This window comes from Neopsephotus bourkii, unplaced genomic scaffold (assembly GCF_033783945.1).
Source record: "Neopsephotus bourkii isolate Nb327-2 ecotype Australia unplaced genomic scaffold, CSIRO-AGI_Nbou_v1 NB_873, whole genome shotgun sequence".
NCBI classification, from domain to species: domain Eukaryota; kingdom Metazoa; phylum Chordata; class Aves; order Psittaciformes; family Psittacidae; genus Neopsephotus; species Neopsephotus bourkii.
This window is the reverse complement of record NW_026901367.1, coordinates 477,682-485,000: the sequence shown is the minus strand read 5'-3', so window position 1 is coordinate 485,000 and position 7,319 is coordinate 477,682. Positions and strand designations below refer to the sequence as shown.

At 42.2% G+C, this 7,319-nt stretch overlaps 1 long non-coding RNA gene across 4 annotated transcripts in view; it reads right to left on the bottom strand.

Annotated features, from left to right (window-relative positions):
- Nucleotides 1-1,802, bottom strand: part of LOC133214120 (uncharacterized) — a 22,600-nt gene extending 20,798 nt beyond the window's left edge. For 3 of the 4 annotated variants that reach the window (XR_009725996.1, XR_009725997.1, XR_009725999.1), the window contains exon 1: nucleotides 1,059-1,802. This is a non-coding gene — a long non-coding RNA (uncharacterized LOC133214120). The remainder of the gene's footprint in view (nucleotides 1-1,058) is intronic. The other variant, XR_009725998.1, reaches the window with a different exon arrangement.
- Between the last annotated feature and the right edge of the window lie 5,517 nt (nucleotides 1,803-7,319).

Sequence of the window (7,319 nt, the reverse complement as noted above, 5' to 3'; positions counted from 1 at the left end):
TTTACAGTTTTAGGTCTCTCATTCTGCACTGTGGTTTCCAAATTTGCATGTATATCTGTGTTGCTTTTAGTGCAGATCTCTGGACGTATGAATTCATGGTGTTTTCTGTGTTTTGAATGAGTAGACAAACACTGGTGAGGCTGGTGTTGCCTAGTGTGATTTAGTACAGGTTAACGTAGTGCAGGGGGTATTTTGCAATAAAATTTTAAATTAGGGAGAATATATTTACTGCCTGTCGTGAGTCTGGCTTATGAACTATAGGCTTGATATTTGGCAGAATGCGTAAGAACTGATAATTAGGTGTGTGTGTGTGGGTAGTGACATTTGTTTAAAACAAAGTACTGTAAAACTGGATTCATTTATGCCTCTTACTTTGTTTGGTTGCTCATAGACAAGTAATAAAACACACCAATAATATCTCTGTCTGCAATAAGCTTTAATTATACAGACACCTGATAAAATGCAGATGAGCTATCTGCTCTCTGTGTATGAGGAGTCTAATAAATAGAACAGGCAGGTCATCTGTGTGCATGTGTGTCTACGAGAGAGAGTGGGAAAAAGAGAGGGACTCTTCTGTAATAACATTGATAGCTTTGAAGGTGGGACTTAGTCATTTTCACAGCTTTATTGGCTGAAATTATCAGATGAAAAGGGCTGGCACCATTGTGCATGTGTGTTTGCGTATATGCATTTCCCTCCCCAAGTCTATAGGTAAAGGGAATAATGGACAGGTATAAAATTCTGTGCTTTATTGGTCTGCCTTATATTTTTATTTGAATGATTTGAAGATATATTTTCTATCCCCTTTATTTAGCATCAGTGAAATGGAAAGATTTACAGACTTAAGAATGGATTTCAAAATGCTGTGGGGAAATGTGGGCACAGGATACTTATATATATATATATAGTATGCATATATATACACACATATATAAATAATGTGTGTATATATATATAAAATAAGTATATATGTGTATGTGTGTGTGTATATATATATATATTAAAAAAGGATATATATACACTTATATACACTTAGGATCCTGATCTATTGTACTTACAAGTCTGGTTTCTTTTCCAGGCAGAGGCTAGCTCCTACATTAACTTTCTGTGCCACGGGCACTAAGAATCCATTTGATCCAGGGGTAGTCTTCTCCTGTTATGGCTGAGCATTGTAGTGTCATGAGTATGCTTTGAAAGCTGCAGTGGGGCTCTGCCTCCCCTGCGTTCTTTAATCATGGCACCTAGGTCATATATGAAAGCAAGTCTCTAGACATGTAAGGTCAGTGAAAGTAGTGTTTAGTTTAATTTCTGCCTCCTTCGTCTTCTCAGTCATCACTGAATTATCCCAGATCTCATAAGAAAACATGGGTTAGTGATCATTAATCCCCTCTACATAGTGTTTATTTACCTATTTTAGAGGATGCTGGAGACTGGATGAAATCAGGCCTGCAGTAGCATTCACTGTTTAGTGTCAGACGTTCATTCCAGCAACTGCCCTGAAAGGAAAATATGTATTCTACATCTGGTGGAAGTTAAGGAATTTCTCCTTAGCTCCAGGAGCCTGAAGTCCAGATTTTTTGTTAAAGCAGAACATGATATATGACCCTCCTGCTGTTTCTTACTTACTCGTAGCTGATGTTAAGTCTGGGGGAAAAGAAAGGATTGTAATTGTTGCTTCAGCAGGTATTTATGTGAGTGTTTAGTCGGGTGTCTCAAGCTATCTCCCAGTAGCAGAGTGCATAAGAGATGCTCCTGAAATCATCCTCCAGGTTGGAGTCATAGAATGGTTAAGGTTAGCAAGCAACCTGTAGCTCCAGATGCCCAGAATAATGTATAGAAAGTTATGAAGACTATGGCATTTGGAGCTCTGCCACTGCTGAGGGAATTCCAGATTCCCTTTATTTCACATGGTGATTGACAATACTTGGGCAGAGCTATTCTAAATGCTTGCTACTTGAAGGAATATATGTAATCCTTTTCATAATGGAGAAAAATATTCTGCCACAGGGTGATAGAAAACAATATTTGGGAAGCATCAGGCCTTGGGGAACACGATTTGGTAGGAATAAAACTTAAACTGCTGAGAAGTATCATGAGAAACGTGGAGGGTTGGAGTCAGCCTTGCAGAGGGATTTTGACAGCACCCAACATTGCCAGCAGATAAAGCACACAGGGGTTGTCAGACCCGAGGGCTGGATCCTATGATTCTGTGATCCACCATCAGGTGGATTTTGCCTGAGTAGAGGGGCAGTAGCCCCAGCATTCAGGACCTTTGCTGTGGTACGTGTGAGACTCATTGTGTGAGGGGGAAGGATCTGTGCCCCTTCACCAGCACTGGCTTGCTTTGTTCACAGCTGCACTCAGCCCTTAAATATTTGTGTTGACCTGATGGCAAGTGAAGATGTGCAGAGAAAGGAGTTCAAACTGTTGACCTGCTAACACAGGCTTTTGCAACTTGACTCCGGTTGTTTAAGATCTGTGATCTGCAGTTGAGCCATTCTCTTCCCATTGAGGAGAAATGAAAGATATCTCCAGTGTGTAACATAGGCACGCAAGCAAGGTTATCGCAGTGTGGAAATGGAGAGATTCAAACACAGAAATACCTTGTTTGCAACCCAGATTGGGACGAAGGTTTAAATACTGAAAGTATATTGTGTGCTGTGGTTTGACAAGGGAATATCTGAAGTGTGCTAATAAAGATCCATGGCAGGGGGATTGGAACTGGATGATCTTAAGGCCCTTTCCAATCCTAACTATTCTATGTAGGGAAAGGGTTACTGATCTTTGTGTGATTTATAGGGAAAAGTATTTGGAATAAGAGCAAAAGTTCCTGCTGAACTTACATGAGCCAGTATACATGTGGGTATACAAGAGAGTCTCCGTTGTTGTGGCTCACGCTCACAAGAACTGGCACACAGAAATACATAGTACGAGTATATATTCATCCTCCTTGGGGTGACATGTATGTTTGCATACATACATGGTTTTCATCAGAAGTTTAGAGCGAGGTGTCCCTGCCCATGGCAGGGGGGTTGGAACTTGATGACCTTAAGGTCCTTTCCAAACCTAACTGTTCTATGATTCTATGATTGTCGGTGTAACGTGCTAGTTGTCAAGGTGTTCAAGAGGGGGTTTTGTTTGACAGGAGTCTCAAAGAACCCTGGGGTAGCTACCAAACCTGTGCAGTGCTTTCGTAATCCTCCCACCCCTTCTTTCCCCCTTCTTTTCTTAAATGTACTAGCTTGAATGTCCTTCTTGAATGTCCACCCCAGCTGTTCTGGGCTGGCACTGCAGGGTCTCTGCCCGTTATTTTCCCAACATAAGGAGGACATGGAGCTGTTGGAGCAAGTCCAGAGGAGGCCATGAGGATGATCAGGGGCTGGAGCACCTCCTGTATGGAGATATGCTGAGAAAGTTGGGGAGGTTCAGCCTGGAGAAGAGAAGCTGCGTGGAGACCTCAGAGCAGCTTCCAGTATCTGAAGGGGGGCATATAGGGATGCTGGGGAGGGACTCTTCATTAGGGACTGTAGTGATAGGACAAGGGGTGATGGGTTCAAACTGAAACAAGTGAAATTCAGGTTAGATATAAGGCAGAAGCTCTTCCCTGTGAGGGTGCTGAGGTGCTGGCACAGGGTGCCCAGAGAAGCTGTGGCTGCCCCATCCCTGGCAGTGTTCAAGGCCAGGTTGGACACAGGGGCTTGGAGCAAGCTGCTCCAGTGGAAGGGGTCCCTGCTGATGGCAAGGGGTTGGAGCTGGAGGAGCTTTAAGGTCCTTTCCAACCCAAAGCATTCACCTGCTGCCAGTCAGGTGAAGCTGCCTCCCCGCCCCGGTCTCAGCCCTGAGCCTGGAGCTCTTCCTCCTCTCCCTCTGGTCTCTCAGGGCCGTTTCTCACAGTGTTTCCTTCCCTCACCCCTCGCTCTTGGGCGCCATTTTGTCTGTTCTCACCCTGGCTCCCCTCAGGTGTCCATTACAGGGGTGGCGCTGCTGGAACCATCTAGAACCCAGAGGCAGGGGCGGAGTGGAAATGAAGCAGAAGGCTAATGAAAGAAATGAAGGAAAAGAGATGTGAGTAACGCAGAAAAGAGTGATAAACTGGGGAGAAAGCCACTGATTTGTTTGTGTCAGAAACTGGATTCCTGATGTAAGGCTGTGGGCAAAAGGTGTGAGGGAGACCATGGGTGAGCTTTGTCCAGGGCAGCTGGGCTGGGACCTATGGGTAAGGAGAAGGTGCTGGGAAAAGAAGATATGGTCATGGAAGGAGAAGCCTTGGGAAGAGAGATCAGGTCTCTATAGAAGGGCCGGGGCTGGCCGGTGCACAGAGTGGGATAACACCGCTCAGCCCCTATGGTCATCAAAGGGGGCAAACTGAAGGTGCTCATTATATGTGAATTATACAGATTAAGGCATGGTTTTAGTAGCTATAGTGACAGAATGTGCATTGCTGGTGTCACCGGCATGAGTGCTATGCGTGTGAAGAAAGTAAATGTGTGAATTGCTGAAGTACACTAAGGAACTCTTAATTTCTCCAAGGGTAAGAAACCAATGCTGTACAGGTCCATTTCTGCACACAGATAATTGCGTTTTGGTGCTTACAGAAACACCAAGTTGGGACAGAACCTGCAAAGTGCTTGTGGATTGCTGTAAACATGGAATAAGTTTCCATTTACCTTTAGTTGTAGGGATCACATAGGAAATATCCTCATGAACAGCAGATTTATCTGTTAAATCAACTCAGTTTGTACATGCCGTCATACAGCAAGTAAAATCCTTACCTCAAGGTATATACTGTAGCCAGGCAGACTAAATCTCCTCCAGCACTAAATTCCCTTCAGTGCTGGATACCATAAATTTTGCTCATGTACGATAGCTATTTGGCTCCATCTCGAATATCTTTAAAGAATAAAAACATTTTAATTACCGGAATTGTTAATTAATATGTGATTCACGCCACTATAACAAGATATATCAGCAACACTCCTAGAATCAATCAAGTGAGGGCTACTGTTTTATTCGGGAGCAAATTGAAGATTCTGTGTTTTTAATTAAAAACTTCGTGTTATATCTTAACTATCTACATTGCTTTTATCACTCTATAGTTCTATTTTTAATATTCCAATTTATTTCATCATGTGAATTAGTTTTAATCTGAAATTGTCATTGAAGTTAAGCAACAATAGGGAAGGGAAGTTTACAGCTGCTAATAGCTTCAGTTTTAGGAACAGACAGCAATCACATAAGAGAAACAACTATTAATATATATGATCATTTAAAATCTGAATAAAAGTACTTGAATTTTCAGAGTTGTTTGCATGAAAACATAGAAGTGTTGTAAAGTAGGACCAAGAGTACTGAAAGAAGGCAAAAGAGAGGTACAACATAATTTAGCACTCAAGAGTTGAAATCAGGATGCTAGTGCTTCTTTTCTGTTTGGCTTCTGAATAAAGGAAAAGGGCATATTTGTGCAGATGTTAATGTCTGCTCCTTCTAACATCTGTAGAGAAGCTTCTCTTGGGTTCTTCTCCTAGGTGTATGAAAGGAGAGGATGATGCTTTGTCCTGTGTTCATGTAGCTGTGTATCTATACATAGGCATTGCCAATGCCCAGGTCATTCACACGTTCTTTTTCATGCATCTAAGTGCAAAGGTGACATTGCTTAGCAATATGAACCAGAAAACTTAGGTCTGTGGGGATGATTATCTGAATACTTTGAACGAAATTATACTCTTGTCCACATAGATGTGGCTTTCGGTGACTTTGTGCCTCATTGCTGTATCTGTGTATGTACCTAGAGTCAGTACAAGCACATTTGTTTTCAGACATCTGAAGAACAGATGTGTGTCTTACATCTGTCACAAAATGGTATGTCACGTATTATTCCATGGGCTGACTTGTGGCATCAATGCGCCGTTTTTGTGGGCAACTCTGGCAGTTGTGTATCCCCAGAGACTGCCTTTCTGGTTGGTCAGGTCTTATTCAGACCTCACTGAGTGAAGTCTGTGTATGAGAAGGCTGTGAATTAGCTTTTGGTCCATGTTTTTGTCCCAGTGTGATACTACTCGTGGCATCAATCTGAACAACAGGATTGAGGATGGACAGAGAAGAGGAAAGACAGAGCAGATGCAATAGGGAAGAACTAAGGAAAATGAGCATGTGCAGGGAGACAAAGTATGTCTGGGGCAGAAGAAATTTACGTGAAAAAATAGGGGAAGTGGCATATGTTTGTTTATTTTCTGTGGTTATTTTGGTAATACAAGAGCCCTTAAAGTGGATTTTTGGACCTTTACTCTGGAATTTTTCTTCTTTCTGCACCTTCTGCAGATCTCTTTCTTGTACCTTTGCTTTCTGTCCCTTTTCCTCCTTGGAGATGAACATAGACTATCAGGGTAACGTTTTCAATTATTTTATACATACCTTCTGTGAAAATTACTGTCTGTTTCATTGCAAGGGATCCTTTCCACATGTGACCACATACGTTAGTGTCTGAAAGTTGTCAATGCAGACAGGTTGGGTACAAATGGCCTGGTGCGTGGTGATGGTAGAAGGGGAGAAAGTGTGTAAGATTGATCTTGCTTTAAGGTAATATGACTTTCCCCTCTATGAACAATTTATGCTGAGCTTTGATACGTTGTTGCTACAATATCACAACATTGTTTCTTACAGAATTACCACCCTAATTTGGTAACTGAAGTAGGTAATTGGGTTTTACCATTTCCTGGGTCCCTGGTTAAACCTGCCATAGCAAAAAAGCTCTCTGTAGTGAAAATGTAAGAGTTCACTTCCTGGTTTTTGTTTTTAATTTGAGAGATGGCAGTTAGATGTACTAAAGCACAATACACCAGGGGTTTAAACTTCTATGTATCTTAGAAACTGTCCCTGCTGCAGCTGTTCTCCAGCATTTCAATGTTCATGGGAGCATGGAGGAAAAAGCTTCCTTTATAGATCTCTGCTTGACCGCAGTGATTTCATCCTGTGTCCCACCAGAGGAAGCTCTGTGGCATACTGAACATTACTAGATCTCAGTTTAGTGTCTGGTGCAGTAATGTAATGGACATTAACATTACGTCCGTGGCTCCACTGTAGTCTTTGGGTTGTACTTTCCATCACTAAGACAGCAGCAGCTCACACAATGTTTTGCAAATTTCCCCTGAAAATACAGAGTACATTTGTAGATCATGGTCATTCAACTTCAATTTGGCCTGTAAGATTTTGGGGGGAATATTTTGTACAGATGGCTTTGACGCAAAGGCCCAGGTCTATGCATCTTTCCTGAAAATATGAATTTAATTGTGTTGGTGACCATTGTATTTGAATTGGGCATG